The sequence below is a fragment of the Ursus maritimus genome, unplaced genomic scaffold (genome assembly GCF_017311325.1).
Source record: "Ursus maritimus isolate PB19 unplaced genomic scaffold, ASM1731132v1 scaffold_21, whole genome shotgun sequence".
NCBI classification, from domain to species: Eukaryota; Metazoa; Chordata; class Mammalia; order Carnivora; family Ursidae; genus Ursus; species Ursus maritimus.
In genome coordinates this window covers 22606820-22625855 of record NW_024424564.1, presented here as the reverse complement: position 1 = coordinate 22625855, position 19036 = coordinate 22606820, and the positions used below count along the sequence as shown (strand labels likewise).

The following is a 19036-nucleotide window of genomic DNA, read 5'->3' as shown; positions in this document are numbered from 1 at the left end:
GTTTTGATCTTTTGGCGCTCTCTCCCTTCCGTTCTTGAACCAGAGAATTTAGTTCCTCCCTCAGCATCACGTTGGTCCTGTTCGCCTTTCTGTAAGAGTCGGCAAGTCTGGGTATATCGAGTGAGTCTTTCTCCCGTCTGGCCTTTTCTAGCGATGATTCAATTCCGACATGCTCCTCCTTAGCATCGAAGAGCTTGTCAATGAGTTGGCATTTCTCCTCAATCCCTGCAGCCACTGCTTCTGCCAGCTGCTTTTCACGACGTCCATAACGGCGACTTCTAACGGACCGAACGAGTCTGAACGTAAATAAGAGGCCCACCAATAAGCCAATGACAGGCAGACGCACCAGTGTCTCCCACTGGAGGTTGTGGAGAAGAAGGGCCGGACTTGGGTCGCTTGGCAGCAGCTTCACCATCATCTCGCCCAACCTCCCAAGGATCCGCTCAAAGCCGTGCTCCACAGAGGTTGGCAGCACCTCCATGGTACTGCTCGACCGCGGGATGATTCCTGGTCACCGCGCACCCAGTCGTCACGACACACCCTAGGCAACGCCTCAACATTCCGCCCGGAGCCCAACCAGCAACTGCCAGTCTGATATGGCCAGATATATGGCAGGATTTCGGGGGGCAGGGGGGAGTGTATAGGCTTGTCTCCATGACTGCCTAATGTTCCTTATTTCCCTCTTTCTTAATTTTAGCAATGTAAAACTAGAATACAGTGACATGTGCCCCCCCCAAACCCAAAACAGAGCAAATCGAAAAACCACAAGATGGAATAAACAGTAGACTAGAGCAAGCAGAAGAAAGGAACGGTGATCTGAAAGACAGAATGATGGGAGGCAATCAAGCTCAACACTTGTGAGAAAAAAAAATAATGGGAAAAATGAAAATAGACTTTGAGAATTCAGTGACACCATCCAGTGTAGTAACATTTGCATTGCAGGGATTCCAGAAGGAAAAGAGAGGGGGGAAGGAGGCAGAAAACTTCCTTGAATAAATAATAGCTGAAAATTTCCTGAATCGGGGGAAGGAAACAGAAATCCAATTCCAGGAGGCACAGAGAGACGCTCACAAAATCTTCCCAAGATAGTCCACAACGAAATGCCTAGTAATTAAATCAGCAAAAAAAAAAAAAAAAAAAAAAAAAAAGTAGTGATAAGGAAATCATTTTAGCCCCGCATCGGGCTCCCCACTCCACTGGGAGCCTGCTTCTTCCTCTCCCACTCCCTCTGCTTGTGTTCCCTCTCTCGCCGGCTCGCTGGCTCTCTCTCTATCAACTAAATACATAAATACATACATAAATGAAACGAATCAATGAATGAATGAATAAAATGTAAAAAAAAAAAAAAAAAAAAAAGAACTTTAACAGCAGCAAGAGAAAAGAAAACAGTTACCTACCAGGGGTCTGCTAGAAGGCTACCTGGAGATTGTGCAGCAGAAACTTTACAGGCCAGAAGAGAGTGGCATGACCCATTCAAAGTACAGAAAGAAAGAAAAAACAAAACAAAGAAAACAAAACAGCAACGGAAACAAAACCAGAAAACAGCTGAGAACACTCTATCCAACAAGGCTATCACTCAGAAGAGAAGGAGAGAGAGAATTTCCCAAACGAAAGTTAAAGGAGACCCTTTGAGTGGAAAGGAAAGACCATCAGTAGGAGTAAGAAAAGGAGGAAGCACAAAAGCAGTAGAATTAAATAGCTCTACAGAAATCAGCCCAGGGATGCAAACACTAAAAAGATGGGGAGTATGATACCATAAACCTAAAACGTGGATGGGAGAGTTGTAAAGAGTGGGTTCAAACTTAAGCAACCATCAATTTATCATGGACTGCTATATGCATAGGATGTTATCGATCAACCTAATGGTAACCACAAATCAAAAACTGGTAACAGATATGCCAAAAAATAAACAGAAAGCAATCTCAGTATAGCCGAAAGAAAGCAAGCAAACCACGCGAGAAAAGAGCAAGAGAAGAAACAAATAGAAAAGAACTAGGAAGACAACCAAAAAACAAGTAAGAAAATGGCAATGGATACATATATATCAATAATTGCTTTGACTGTAAATGGACTAAACCCTCCAATCAAAAGACACAGGGTGACAGAATGGATAAAAAAGTAAGACCCATCTATATACTGCACCCAAGAGACTTATTTCAGACCTAAAGACAGAGGCAAATTGAAAGTGAAGGGATGGAAAAGCATGTATCATGTAAACACAAGTGAAAAGAAGGCCAGGGTAAGCATACTTATCTCAGACACAACAGACTTTACAACAAAGACTGGACGAAGAGACAGAGCAGGACACTACCTGACCCTAAAGGAAACAGTCGACAAGAACATATGACAATTTAAATATCTATGCACCCAACACGGGAGCACCCAAATACATGAGGCAGCGGTTAAAAACCAAGAAAGCAATCAAGAGTAATACAGTCAGAGTCGGGGACGTTCACAGCCCCGTTGCATCCATGGAGAGATCATCTAGACAGAAAAGCAATGAGGAAACTGGGGCTTGGAAGGACATATTGGACCGGATGGATCTACTGGAGGCCTTCCAACACGGATCCCCAAACAGCAAAACGCACATTCTTTTCAAGAAGTGCACATACAACATTCTCCAAAACAGATCACCTATTAGGCCACAAAACAAGTCTCACCAAATTCAAAAACACGGAAGTCCTGTCATGCATCTTTCCCAACCACAATGTTAGGAAACCAGAAATCAACCGCAAGAAAAAATGTCCGCAAAGAACACAATTACACGGAGGTGAAATAAGATGATCCCGAACAATAGATGGGTCGGTCGAGAACTCCAAGAGGAAACTAAAACATACGTGGAGACAAATGAAAATGAAACCACAGTGGTCCAAAACCTTCGGGATGCAGCAAAAGCGGCACTAAGAGGAAACATTATAGCAACACAGGCCTACCTCAAGAGGTAAGAAAAATCTCAAACGGACAGCCCAACCTCACACCTAAGGGAGCTGGAAGAACAACAATAGCTAAAACCAGTAGGAGGAAGGAAATAATAAAGATTAGAGCAGAAATAAATTAAACATCCAAGAAAAACACAACAGAACAAACCAGGGAAACCACGAAGTGGTCCCTGGAAACGATCAACCAAACTGATAAGCCTTGAGGCGGACTTACGAGAAAAAAAAAAAGAAGAAAGAAAGAGGGATCGAAAAAATAATAATAATAAAAACAACACAATCAGCAATGAAAGATGAGAAATAACAACTGACACCACAGAAATAGAAAGTATTAGAAGATAATAGTATAAAAGTTACATGCTAAGAAACTGGCCAACCTAGAAGAAATGGATACATTTGGAGAAACATGTAACCTCCCAAAACCGAATCAGCAAGAAATGAAGCATTTGAACAGACCAATTACCAGCAATGATATGGACTCGGGAATCAGAACACTCGCAACCAATAAAAGTCCAGAGCCAGACGTCTTCAAAGGGGAATCCTACCAAACATTTCAAGCATTAAGCCCTATTCTTCTCCAACTATTCCAAAAAACAGGAGAAAAAGGAAAACTTTCAGATTCATTCAATGAGACCAGCATTACTCTGATGCCAAAACTAGAGAAACACACTTTTGGAAAGAAAGGAGAACGACAGGCCAATATCGCCGATAAACGCGGATACAAAAGTACTCAGCAAAATAATAGCAAACCAAATCCAACAATACATTAAAAAAAAAAAAATCATTCGCCACAATCAAGTAGGACTTATTCCTGGGGTGCAGGGTGGTCCGATATTCACAAATCGGTACATCACATCAACAAGGGAAAGGATGAGGACCGTATGATCATTTCACAGACGTGGAAAAACACATTGTACAGCACCCACTCACGATAAAAACCCTCAACGAAGGAGGTTTGGGGGGAACATACCTCAATGCAATAGAGGCCCTTAATGAAAAATCCGCAGCTAACAGCACAGTCAATGGTGAAAAACAGAACCTTGCCTCTAAGGTCAGGGACAACACAAGGATGCCCACTCTCACCACCGTAACTCAACACAGTCCTGGACGCTCAAGCCACAACACTCAGAAAATACAAGGCATCCAAGCTGGTAACGAAGTACAACCTTCACTCTTTGCAGATGACATGACACTCTGTAGAGAAAACCCTAAAGACCCCGCCCAAAACCTAGTAGAACTGACAAGTGAATTCAATACATTGGCAGAATACAAAATCAATATGCAGAAGTCTGTGGCATTTCGATGCCCTAATGATGAAATAGCAGAAAGAAATTAAGAAGACAGTCCTATTTCCAATTGCACCAAAAATAATCAAATACCTAAGAATAAACTTACCCAAGGAGTTTGTAAAAGATCTGACCTCTGGAAACCATAAAGCACGGAGGAAAGAAATTGAAGACAACAGAAAGAAATGGAAAGATATTCCATGCTCACGGACTAGAAGGACACATATCCATAAAATGTCCATACTACGCAAAGGAACCTACAGATGTAATGCGAACCCTATCAAATTTCCCACGGCAATTTTAACACAACTAGAACAAACAGTCTTAAAATTTGTACGGCACCATAGAAGACCCCAAATAGATAAAGCAATCTTGGAAATTCTAGAAAAGCGAAGCTGGAGGCCTCACAATTCCACACTTCAAGTTATATTACAAAGGTGTACTAGGGGCGCCTCTGCCCCCCCCCCCCCCCCCCCCCCCCCCCCCGCCTGCTCCTCCCACTGCTTCTGAGTGCGCGCTCTCTCTCTCTCTCTCTCTCTGTCTGTCTCTGACTCTGTCTCTCTCTGTCAAATTAAAAACAAACAAATAAAGCTGTACTGATCAAAACAGTATAGTACTGGCACAAAACTAGATCAATGGAACGGAATAGAAAACCCATCAATAAACCCACGATTTACGGCCAAATAATCTTCAACAAAGCAGCAAAGAATATCCAATGGGAAAAAGACAGTGCTTTGAGCAGACAGTGTTGGGAAAACTGGACAGTTTCATGCAAAAGACTGAGATTGGACCACTTGCCTACACCGTCCATAAAAACAAATTCTAAACGTGAGACCTGAAAGCATAAACATCCTAGAAGAGAGCACAGGCCGTAGTTTTTCTGACCTTGGCCATAGGAACCTTTTTTCTAGATAGGTACCCTAAGGCAAGGGAAACCAAAGCAAAAGTAAACTATGGAGACTACATCAAAATAAAAAGTAAAAAGCTTCTGCATAGCAAAGGAAACATTCGACAAGACTAACAAGCAAGCTACTGAATAGGAGAAGGTATTTGCAAATGACACATATGATAAAGGCTTAGTGTCCAAAGTATATACAGAACTTACAAAACTCAACAGCCCCAAAACAAACAATCCAATTAAAGAAATGGGCAGAAGACATGAACCAACATTTCTCCAAAGAAGACGTCCAGATACTCAACAGACACTTGAGAAGATGCTCATCATCCCTCATCCTCAAAATCACAAATCAAAATCACAACGGCGTATCACCTCGCACCTTTCAGAATGGCTGAAACCAAGAACTCAAGAAACAACAGCTGTGGGTGAGGATGTGGAGTAAAAGGAACCCTCTGGCACTGTCGGTGAGAATGCAAACTGGCGCAACCACTGTGGAAGACAGAACGGAGGTTCCTCAAAAAGTTAAAGTAGAACTATCCAACAATACAGCCATTGCACTACTCAGTTTCTACCCCAGGAATGCAAAACTACTAAATGAAAGGGAGACACGCACCCTCCTATTTACAGCAGCATGTTTACCGTAGTCGACATATGAGAGCAGCCCAAATATCCACTTATACACTGAACTATGAATGGGAAAAGAAGGGGTATTTCTGTGCGTGTGTGTGTGTGTGTGTGTAATGGAATATTATTTATTTTTAAGAAAAAAATCCTGTCATTTTTAATAAAGTGGATGCATCTAGAGAGTGTAATGATAAATGAAATATGTCAGTGAATGACAAATACTAAAGGATTTCAGTCATGTATTTAATGAGAAACAGATAAATGAATATTGAGAGGCGAAAAAAGGCAAAAAATCACTCTTAAATATAGAGAGCAAGCTGATGGTTGAAAGATTGGATATGGTGGGAGAAATGGGTAATAAAGCAAAGAGAATTGAGAGTACATTTACCTTAATGAGTAATTAGTCCTGTATAATATTGTTGAATTACTATATTTTTTCCCCTGAACCCGATATAACTCTGTTTTAATTATACTGGAGAAGAAAAGAAAAAAGTAAAAGAATAGAATAGAAAAAAGAAAGTTAGGGTGAGGTTAGTTAAAAGAAAAAAGAGAGAAGGGAAAGCATGGAAATGGGAAGAAAGGGAAGGGAGGGGAGGAGAGAGGCAGGGAGGGGCTGGAAGGGTTGGGATGTGAGGCAAGGGAAGGGGAGGGTGGGGGTGAGGATAGGAGGGGAGGGGTTTGGATGAAGGCTTCTAATTTAAAACACATTTTGTGGAGAGTGGAGGCCGGCATACCCCAAGTTTATTCTTTCACTCTGCCATACTCCAGATTGTCATTATTTCCTAGAAAGGATCCTATGGACATGAGTGGTATCCCGGCTTTTACAGGTACCAGCATGGGATATATTGCTTGATCACCTGGCTTTGGCGGCCAATGGAGATGTAGTCATGGGTCCCACAGGAGTTTATCAAGCACAGAAACAGTTCTTAACCATCATTTCAGTGTACAGCACAGAGGCAGCACACTGAAACTCTAAGATTTTTAATGGAAGAAGCCTATTTGCAAATCTTAAAAGCTTCAGACTCAGGGACAGGTTTTTCATTTAACACATACCTAGGTACTGACTATAATCCTCCCCAGAACCTGGTAAGGCCAGCTTTGCCAGCTTTCTTCTCTCCCTCTGCTGCACCTCAGGTTGTACATGTCTCCACGCATGAAAGGAATTTGTTCACATGTCTGTCACCCAAGCTTTTGTGTCTGGTGGCCAACAGGACTCATGTTTATGTGTTCAATGAGACAGTTCTCAACTGGCTCCCTCCCCCAGTCCCAGGGCTCAGTGCAGATGGAGCTGACAGAAAGCTGTCCCAGTCTTCCTCTGAAAGAGGTATATTTGCATCCTGCAAAAGCTGCTGCCAGATTACCATCAGCCTGCGTCTAAGTGCTGAGATGCTCACCCTTGCAGCATTGAGAGGATTTCGCACACACTCAATGGAAACCCCTAAGACAAAAAAAGTTGCTTGGAAAAATCACAGGTTTGAGAGATAACCAAGAGCAAGGGCAGGATTCAGTAATAAGGTTCATTTCTACAGGGCTACTAATTTAAACCAAGAGAAGTGACTGTTTTATCTAATGTTTTATCGAAAAAAAAAAAAAGAGGAAGAAAAAAGAAAAAGAATGTAAATTAATGAAGACAGCTTAAAGAACTTAAAGGGGATCACAACATCATCAGTTGGACCAATAATCACATTATAGGAATTGAGTAAGGAGAGAGAAAGGGGTCGTCAAGTTTATTTGAAGAAATAATCACTAAAAACTTTCCTAACCTCGCTAAGAAAACAGTTATCAGATCCAGGAAGCCCAAAGTGTTCCAAATAAGATAAATCCAAAGACCCCAGACCAAGATATATTATAATTAAAATGTCAAAAGTTAAACACAAAGAGAGAATCTTAAAATCAGCAAGAGAAAAACAACCTGCTAAGAAGGAGGGAACCCCCACAAGACTATGAACAGATGTTTTTTGATGGGGGGGGGGGCAGAAATTTGCAGGCCAGAGGAGAGTGCCACAATATACTCAAAGTGCTGTGGGGGGCGGGGGGAACAAAAAAGCCAAACAAGATTATTCTACTGGGAAAAGTTGCCAATCACAATAAAGGGGCAAAACAAGCAAGTCTAGTGATGGGTGGTAGGTCAATCACCTATAAATCAATATGAAGGTTAAAAGACAAAGATAGTAAAAATAACTATAACTGTAATGTTAGTAATGCATACACAAGAAAAAATGTAAATTAATATAAAACCTAAATTGGAAAATAAATATGTATCATTAGAATGCATTAAATATAAATCGCTATCAGCTTAAAACACACTGTTATAACTCTATGATGGTCTATGTAGTTCTCATGGTAACCACAAAGTGAAAACGTATCCTAAATACACAAAACATACAAAAATCTAAGTTTACCAACTAAGAAAATCATCAAATTATAAGGGAATAGAGCAAGAGAAAAAGGGGGAAAGAAATAACAACGCAGATGGAAAATAATAAACATAATGGCAATAAGTCCATATTTATCATTCCCAATCCCCCTCCCCAAAAATTAGAGTGACTGAATGGATTAAAAAACACCAATTATTCGCTGCCTACACGAGGTTCACTTCAGATGTAAGCAAACAGACTGAAAGTGAAAGGACTGAAAAAGGTGTTCACTGCAAACGGAAACCAAAAGAAAGCTGGGGTAATTATACTTAGACAAATTAGACTTAAAGACAAGTGCTGTAATAAGACAAATAAAGTAATTATATAATGATAAGGTGTCAATTCAACATGAGGATATAATATTTGTAAATATTTATGCCACCAACATAGAAGAACTTACTATGTAAAGCAAGTGTTACAGTCAATGGAGAAATAGACATTAGTACAAAAATGGCAGGGGACTTAAATATTTCTACTTATTCAATGGGTAGTTCATCCAGACAGGAAAATAACATGGAAACATTGGACTCCAACCACACATTAGACCAGATGGACTTAGACATTTACAGAGCATTCCACCAAAAAACAACATTTCGTTTTTCTTTTGTTTTGAAACATATTTTGCCTTGCCATTTGATTTATTTAGTCCACTCCTTGTGTAGTAGTGTGGTAATATTTACATATTAAATTTTTAATGTTTAGATTGTAGGTTTTCCAGCTTTGTTTATTGTTGATCTTCAGTTTTGTACCGTTGTAGTTGAAGAACAGACTTAGTATGATTTTAGTCTTCTTAAATTTGTAATATTTGTTGTTTCTTTTCATATGATTTAACCAGGAAATTCTTCTGTGTGTATTTGAAGAAAATGTGTATTCTATTTTTCTTGGATAGAATGTTTTATATGTATCTTTTAGAACCAAGTATTCTTCAAGTAAAAAATGTTCTTGTTAAAAAAAACAAAACAAAACACTTTAACTGAGGGTACTCCTTTAAAATAAAACCTATCAGAGGGGAAGTGTGTGTGAGGGGGATGGGTGAAATAGGTCAAGAGGGTGAAGAGTACACTTATCATGAAAGGAATCTTTATATATGATTAGTGGTGATGTTAACTGGTGCAGTCATTATGAAAAACAGCATGGAGTTTCCTCAAAAAATTGAAACTATCTTAGTATCCAGCCATCCCACTCCCATGAATATATCCAAACGGAATGAAAAAACTATGTCAGAAATATCTCCACTCCCATGTTCACTTCAGTATTATTCACAATAGCCAAGATATGGAAATAACCTTAATACCCTTCAACAGTTAAATGGATAAAGGAATTAGGGCATCTATACGTGAAATATCATTCAGTCATAAAAAAGGAAGTCCTGCTACTTGCAACAATATGGGTAAACATAGAAGGCATTATGCTAAGTGAAATAAGGCACACAGAAAAAGACAAATACTGTATGATATCACTTATATGTTAAATCTAAAAAAAAGAAAATAAAAGAAAAGAAAAAAGAAAAAGCCAAGAAACATAGAATAGAATGGTGGCTGGAGGAAAAACTGGGGAGTTACTGTTCAACAGTACAAACTTTCAATTATAAGAATAAGTTTGGGGATCTAATATTCAGCATGGTGACTACAGATAATAGTACAGTATACTTGAGAGTTGCTGAGAATAGATCGTAAGTGTTCATATCACAGGAAAAAAAGTGAACTTTATAAGATGATGGTTGTGTTAATTACTTTGAATTTGGTAATCATTTAATAATGTATATCTGTATCAAATCATCACATTGCACACTTTAAATATATAATTATATTTGTCCATTATTCCTCCATAAAAAGAAAAAAGTTGGATATGTCAAAAACCATTGTGAGAGATTAGAAAGGCAATTTATAATGTTAAAGAAGGCTGTTAACAGTGAAGCTATACTGGCTTGGAATATTATACACTAATAACAAAGTCAGTATTATAGAACTAAAGAAGGAAGAAAAGGAATATTAGAAAACCTTTAGTGTGAAGAAGCAATTCGTTTTGTCAGCCCAGAAAGTTCAGTGGATAAATAATACCAATGAAAACAACAATCAAAAGTAAAGACAGGGAGCTAAGAAACATAATGAATATGCTAGGTCTCAATGAAATATCTTCAACTCCACATGTGAAAATATACTCCTTACATATTCATAAAATGATAAACATGACCAGAAACTCCACTACAACAAACCCCCACAAAACTCCATAAATCTCAAAATATGTTATCCAGATACTATTATCTGAGTAAAGAAAAGGAAAACTGGACATTTTTAATATCAAAATTAGAAAACTGAAATATCCTACCAAATCAAAATTAATAAATTCTTCCTTAAGCAATTTTCTAGTAAAGAAGCAAATCAAACCAAAATGTTATAAAATCTAGAAAATGTTGAAATAAGGACATTCTATATTGAAACCTATGGAATACAGCTAAAGCTGTATTAAAAAAACCTCATAGCTATAAATTTTATATCAATAAAAAGAAATAATTAAAACAAATAAACAGTTTGATTCAAAACGTTAAAAAACAAAGCACAAATTAAGCCAAAGGAAAAAATAGGGAATAATTATTAATGATAAAAGCAGAAATTATTTATAAACCTAAAAAAAGAATAAAAACTAAAAGCTAGTTTTCCAAAGTAACCATATTGTGAACAAACTACTAGCCAATCTAGTCATGAAAAAAAGAATATAGAATACATACAATTTTAGGGGCGCCTGGGTGGCACAGCGGTTAAGCGTCTGCCTTCGGCTCAGGGCGTGATCCCAGCATTACGGGATCGAGCCCCACATCAGGCTCCTCTGCTATGAGCCTGCTTCTTCCTCTCCCACTCCCCCTGCTTGTGTTCCCTCTCTCACTGGCTGTCTCTATCTTTGTCAAATAAATAAATAAAATCTTAAAAAAAAAAAAAAAAGAATACATACAATTTTAAACATGGAATAAAAAACAAAAAGTGAGAAAATTCGAAAAACCACAAAAATTCTTTATTAAAAACATAGATTAAACACCCGGATCAAGGGGTGCCTAAGTGGCTTAGTCGGTTAAGCCTTTGGGTCAGGTCATGATCCTTGGGTCCTGGGATCCAGCCCTGCATTGGGTTCCCAGTGAGGAGTCTGCTTTCCCCTCTACCCTGCCCCTCCACCCTGCTCGTGCTCCCTCTCTTTCTCTCAAATAAATAAAATCTTAAAAAAAATAAATAAATATAAAACTTGGATCAAATGAAAAAAAATTTCTAGAAAAATGGAAACTGTATTTGCAATAAAAACCTAAACATGGCAATTCCTGCACAAGAAATAATGTTTGTAAAATGAAATCTCACCTCAAAAGTGGTGGGCCTGGGTGGTTTTACATGAGAAACAAAATCCTTAACTAGTAAATCATTTCAAAGCCATGTAAATTCGTCTATAGACCTTAGACTAAAAAATATATATATATACTATTTTTTTTTAAAGCTAGCATAACACAGGTACCCAAACCTGTCAAGCACTGCATAAAACTACTACAGATCTAAATCATTTATATATTACTCTGAGACATCAATTATAAAATAATTTGCAAACAGAATTTGGCAGATAATTGCAGAAATAATATATCATTTTCAAGAGATTTTTACTCCAGATATAAGGATTGTCCAAAATTAAATAAGCTATTAATATAGCTTACCATATCAATAAGCCTAAGGAGAAATGTCATAATATCTATTGATATTCACTAAATATAAAAATACTCAACATATAGGAATTTATAGATGCTTTCTTAACATGACAAAATATATTTATCTCAGCTCAAAAATCTTAATGAAAATTACTAAAAATTTTCCCCAGCAAAATATGGGGCAAGATACAGGTGTCCTCTATCACAGTATTTAAAATGATACTTAAGTTATTGGCTAAAATAGTTTGATACAAAAAAAGAAACTAAAGATAAAATTTGGACATAAGGCTGCCTTACTATTTCCAGATGATATGATCACATATCTGTAATCAACAAAAATTATTATATAAGAAAATAACAGAGTCCAGGATAAAATATTAATATGCATACATGATTAGGTTTCAAATTAAATAGTTTGAACCATATTGAAGGATTATTTTGTTGGTCAGAATACATAAAGAATCGGCAATTCAATTCACCAGCAACCAGCAAAAAGATATAAAATTTTAATAGAAAAAAATAACCGATTTATAAGAGGAAAGAAAAGTTTCTACAAATAAGCTTAACAAGAAATGAATAAGGTCTTTGATGAGAAACTTTAAAACACTCATGAAGCAAGAAGACTCAATTTATAATGTAAGGTGATGTCAATAAAAAATGATTTTTTGAACCAAACAGGTTATTCTAGAGATCATATGGAAAACAAACAAACATGAGTAGCCAAGAAACATTTCTGAAGAAAGGACAATGATGTAACTAGCTCCCTACTATTAAAATACACTATAAAACTTCCATAATTGATACAAGATAGTATATTAGTAGACAGACTACTGGTATAGAACATCACATATAAAGATATAGAGAGAGATATATAGATACACACACATACACACACACACGTATACACATACACATGTAATGTGTGTTTGGATCTCAAATTAGGAAGAGAAAAAATAGCCCATTCTAATACAAGACTTTGGGAAAACTGGGTAACCGTCAATACAAAAATATATTTGGAACTGTATGTCGTATCACACATTAGAAAAAATCCAAAATGAATCAAATATTGAAATGACAAATTTTAACAACGGCATGCAGTGCAGCTGGGAAATGAATGACCCTAATTTTCTCTTGCAAAACCAGAATGACCTTCTAATTACAATATCTAATTTCCCAATTCTTGATCCACTGGACATATTCAAAATTTTGCAGCTGTTCGTTTCCACTTGAAACTCTTCCATCTTTGGCTCCAGTTATCAGGGTTCAATGCAGACTTAGACCAGACAGACAGTTACTTGCTCAGGATGCCAATACATAAAGAACTCTAAAATGTCATTGAATATGTGAAGAAAAATTAATTTCTAAGACTACTCTTAGGTATAGGATTAATTAAACTGCCTGAATCTGAGAAAAACTCTGCTCTGACTCACCCGGCCATGACAATGTTCTATGGAAGTGGGTTTTATTAACTCTAAGTCTTTTGTTTTACTAAGGTTTATGCAAACTGAAGCACTGTCTTTTTCCAACATTCCAACATACCCCCCATGAAAATGTTTAGCCTCTTTGAATAAATAAGGAACAGCCCCTTATAGTGAAGTTAGAATGGACACCCAACTGTTGGCTTGTCTGGGGATTCCCATGTTTTTGTATATGTAGATACTAAATCTTGATTTCTCTGGTCTTTTAAAATCTTCCCTAGTGTCCTTCATGTTTGTTAAATAGCATTGTCTTTCTCTGTTTGGTCCTCCTCTTCAGAGATCATCTACTTTCACAATGGAAAATCAAAAATATATATGGACGACTCCAAAACCTATAAAATTTTATCTTTAGAAAACTTTTGGCTCTAAACCATTATTACCGATTTTCTATTAAATAGTTGTCTCAAGTCAGAGACAACTCCATGAAGGCAGCCTAATGTATTAGTTAAGAGCATTAGAGCTAGACTGCCTGGGTTCAAATCCAAAGTCAGTTAATTACTAGGTATGCAAACTTGCCCAACTTGTTTGGTTTCACTGTGGTTCAGTTTCCCTATTGAAGTAATACCAGTACCTACTTCATGATTTTTAGATAATTAATGAATATTTGTAAACCATGCTGAACATATTATAGTACAGGGTAAGAGTTAAATAAGTGTTAAATGAATATATATAATAAAAAATAAGGAAAATTTACAGTGCAGATATTCCCAACAGGACTTCTAAGTTAGAGGTCTGTCACCCAGGACTCTGATAGTCTATCAGCATTTTCCAGGAGAACAAAGCAGTTGACAGTAAAAGAAACAATATTGTTCTTTCAAGTCAAATAAAACAAAGAGACTCTTGTCCCTTTACTCTATATCTCTTCCCAGAGCAGCTAGAAAACATAAAAGCATCAGACAGAAGTTAGGGATATGTCCCAGAGAGACATACGATGACCTCCCATTTGACTCCTGGTGATAGTGAGGAAATGAGAGAGCAGATCACACTTCAAGTTCCTAGGCCCCAAACCAGGCTTGTCTTATGATGTGGAAAGGATATGAGATTGGAGTTGCAAACTAGACTTTTTAATAAAGTAGACAGATGTTATGGAATCTGCCCAAGACGTCATTAAGAGATCTGCTACCCAGCAGGGAAGGAAAATTGACATTGCACAGTTGGGGGCATTGATTAGAGAAAATAAATCCTTTTCAAGTGTGTACTCCATAAAGCTCAGACTCTCTAATAAACCTGTTATTACTATATACGGCTATAAAGAAGCTTTGACATATGAGGGGCATGCTGTAGCACTCAAATTGCTCTGCTCAGAAAAACTTCAGCAAAATTTAAAGCATTTTCATCAAGTGAAAAAGAAAAATCAGTAAGATTTGGTAGAAACCAGGAGCCATTCAAAATACCTTATACTGATTTTATTACCACAATGATAAAAGTCAATGTAATGACTTTTTGCCCAATATAAATAATTTCATGAAACTCAGGAATTTTCATAGACAGAAAGGTCTTTCTTTATAGACATACATATACATATAGATGCAAAATTTGGAAAATTAAGTCATATTTAGCAAAATAAAAATTATATCCTCATTTTATATGAATTAGATTACATAAGGAGGGTAGAAATTAAAGTGATAAACAAGGTAGACAATAGAATGGGCAATCACCTACACAGTGCTGTTTGAAGAATACCAAAAACCTCTTGGATGCAGAATTATATTTGCCCATTCCATTTATTGACTAACTGATTTTCTCATCCTTCCATATAGCTATTAAAACCACGCTGGAATTACAATAATAAAGCTGGGGTCGGGGGGCATTATTTCACTTTTTTCATTTCAAAAAGATAAAAAAATTAAATCAGCTTCCTAATGTATAAAACACTCACAACTCTAACAAACACCTAGCAATCATTATGTATATATAAGCTTTGAGTTATTATTATTAATCCCTGAGATGGGACAAGTTTACACATTCCCATCAAAATCCACTAGTTTAATAATTTTGATAACTGATAAAAAATTGTTGTGATAAAAAATTAGAAACTCTCAATTTTAGGTTAGTGAAAGGGTAAAGAACACTAAGACGACAGGTAAGACAATATGAGGATAGTAACAAGTAGATCACAAATGATTATTTGCAAAGAGTAAGTATTTGGGGGAATCACAGCCAAAGGGAAAGGAAGACTCAAATCCTTCCCCACTTAAAATTTTTTACCAAAACAGTTTTGCTTTTAAACTTAACTTTCATGAAAACACCAATAGAAGACACAGAAACAACATGGAAAAATGGATGACGCAAGGAGAATGCCTTGTGATCATAGAAAGCGATTGGAAAGGAGCAAGTCAGGAAACACTAAGGATTGCAGGCCACCACTCAAAGCTAAGAAAAGGCAAAGGATCCTCCCCTGGAATCTTCAGAGAAAGCAAGGCCTCGCTGACACCTTGATTTTGGACTTGAAGCCTGCAGAAATGTGTTACAACAAATTTCTGTTGTTCTAGCCACCAAGTTTATGGTACTTTATTAAGACAACCCAAGGAACCTAATAACAGATTTTGGCTATAGGAATCCACCAATCATATGAAAGTCTCTAAATATGATGATGAGGTATCTCTACTTTGTGTTAGTTTCTTTATTGCCTTTCTCATGTCCCCATACAATTCTAAATCTGAATCCATAAATACCATAGGGACGTGTACTGGAAACACGAAATTCTCCAAATTAGCTTCAGCTGGTTCCTTCAGGCATTTCAGGCATTCTCTGTATTTTCAGAATCTCTACATATGTCAGCATCTCAACTGTTCCAAATCCCATCCCACTTCTTTTTCCTTCTCCTTCCTGTTCTTCTATCTCTGTCTTTATCTCCACCTTTTTCATTATAGCCTCTTCTTCCTCATTTTGTCAAATTTTAAGTTTGAAATACTGCCCAGAAAACTCTTCAAGGCACTTGCTCTCACAGCTACTTACATTTCTAGCAAGTTTATCCAGCTAGCAGGGTCCCAGGCTCCATTCCTTATCCTGTTCCACAGAAAACTTTCACACCAGTTTGCCCAGGTCCATCTGGAAAGAAGTCAACAAAAGATGATGAACATCATGCGTTCTTATAGCTATGTGATCCTCAAATTGTGGTCCTTAGATTGGCAAAATCAACAATATTTGAGGACTAATTAGGTACACAAATTTCCAAACCACACCCTAGGACATACCAAAGGAGGGACTCTGGGGTTCAGGCCCTGCCATTTTTGTTTTAATAAGCTGTCAGGTGATTCTGATACAATCTAAAGTTTAAGAATTACTGCTATGGATGATGCTCAACGAAGTTAACTCTCTCGTGTGAGAGAGCGAGTTAGTAGCTAGGGCAGAGGGGTGAGCCAAAAGCAGATCAACACAGTTAATTAAGAGATAAACCATGAAAAAACTAAAGCTGTGTACTGTCAGTCCTTTCCTGGTGTTTAAGTAGCTCAAAGGTGGAAGAATAAATTGTACTTTAATCAGAATAAGTAAAAAGGATCATTATCAAGTAGTTATGATAAAAAGATATGAATTTTAATTTACGGTTTAGTCATTTATTTATTCAGCATTTATTGAAACTTTGAAGACAATGAAAATACTACAGTCAACAAGACAGAGACCGTGCTTGATAGAGTTAAATTCTAATAGAAGGGAGGAAGGAATCTCCTCCCACCTCTTTAGGTCTCCAGCTGAGCCTAAGTTAAACTGACCTAAGACAGAGAAACAGGAGAAAAAGCATACAAGTTTTAGTAAATTTTTACATATACATGTGAGCCTTCACATGAGCATAAAGACTTAAAGAATGACTCAAACAGAAAGCTTTTATATCGTAGACAAATAATAAATTGGTGAAGAATGGACAAGACAAAGGAGCTACGTTAGAGGCAGTGAATTGTTGAGAATTAAATAGGCAGGTAAGGGTTAACTTCACACAGTTGGTTTGTACAGATTTTTCAGCCTTGATTTCCCATCCCTGATGATAACAATGTCTTCCCTCCTTATGGTATTATCTTCTGCTTTCGGGAAGAAAAAGGCAGGTTGTATCGCCCTTCTTGTACCTGCTTTTTCTCAAGTGACTATAACTCAAAATAATATGTCAAAATGTCATTCTAGGGTGACATGCTCTGAATGCCTTCACAGAGAAGACAGACAATAAAAACTAAATATTGTATAATTCTAGGTAGTGGTAAGAGTTATTAAGAAAAGAAAGTCTGGGGGCGCCTGGGTGGCACAGCGGTTAAGCGTCTGCCTTTGGCTCAGGGCATGATCCCGGCATTATGGGATCGAGCCCCACATCAGGCTCCTCTGCTATGAGCCTGCTTCTTCCTCTCCCACTCCTCCTGCTTGTGTTCCCTCTCTCACTGGCTGTCTCTATCTCTGTCGAATAAATAAATAAAATCTTTAAAAAAAAAAAAAAAAGAAAGTCTGTGTAAGGAGTTAAGTAATGAGTGGGGCTGGAGAATGAGATGAGCAGGAAAAGGGAATATTTATTTTAAAAGATTTTATTTATTTATTTGAGAGGGCGAGGGATTGAGAGAATGAGTGAGAGGAGGGGCAGAGAAAGAAGACTCCCTGAGGAGCAGGAAGCCCGATGTGGAACTCGATCCCAGGACCCTGGGATCATGACCTGAGCTGGTTCCTTCAGGCATTTCAGGCATTCTCTGTATTTTCAGAATCTCTACATATGTCAGCATCTCAACTGTTCCAAATCCCATCCCACTTCTTTTTCCTTCTCCTTCCTGTTCTTCTATCTCTGTCTTTATCTCCACCTTTTTCATTATAGCCTCTTCTTCCTCATTTTGTCAAATTTTAAGTTAAGCAGACGCTTAACTGACTGAGCCACCCAGGCGCCCAGGAAAGGGGAATATTTAAGCAGAGAAATGAATGAAATTTAGGAAGAAGTCTTTAATTTGAAGATAACATTCTAGCAGAGAGAACATATAAATGCAAATTCTCTGGGGTGGACAAAGCTTGAACATTTCATAGAACAGCAAAAAGGCCAGAGTGGCTGCAGCACAGTTAGCAAAAAAAAAAAAAAAAAAAAAAAAAAAAGGAAATAAAACAGAAACAATGGCCAAATTATGTAGGGCCTTGAGGACATCTCCAGGAGGTTGGATTTTATTCTAAATTTTATATGCGCTCATTGGAAGTTTTTTCAGTGTGGGGATTGACACGATTTGCTCAGGTGCTGTGTGAAGAGGCTAAATGTGGGGCAAGAGTAGACAAGGTAAGACCATTTAGGAGTCTAGGGAAGAGGTCAAAACAAGAGTAGGTGGTAATCTGGGTGAGAGTGACAGCAGAGATAAAAAGGAATGTCAGATTATAGATGTGATTTAAAGGTACAACTAACAATTAATGGATGGAATAGATGTGAAGTATGATAGAATAAGGACACAAGAATGACTTTTAGGTTGAGTGTCTGAAAAGCTGAATCCTTGATAATGCCTTTTATTGAAATGGGGATCAGTGTGGCACAAGTGGGCTTGGAAGGGGACATTGAGGTCAATTTTGTCATGTTAATCTTTCTATCCAAGTTTGAGTAGAGAGTTGGATATATCATGCTGTGGTGGAGAGGAAAGGCAAGCCTGGTGAAAAAAACCGGGGGGAATTAATGATTTAAGAGAGAGAATAATAGTTCCGAAGACAATACAATCCATAGGGGTGAGCGCAGGAATGTGTTTGCAGGTAAGGAGGCAGGTAAGGGGGCAAATACAG

The 19036-nt window shown here is 37.5% G+C and overlaps 1 long non-coding RNA gene across 2 annotated transcripts in view; it reads right to left on the bottom strand.

Moving 5' to 3' along the window:
- Nucleotides 1-19036, bottom strand: part of LOC103656248 — a 182806-nt gene that overhangs the window by 19262 nt on the left and 144508 nt on the right. Inside the window, exon 3 of one of the 2 annotated variants that reach the window (XR_005836695.1) lies at nt 16277-16369. This is a non-coding gene — a long non-coding RNA (uncharacterized LOC103656248). Of the gene's footprint in view, nt 1-15649; nt 16370-19036 lie in introns of those variants that run through there. The other variant, XR_005836694.1, reaches the window with a different exon arrangement.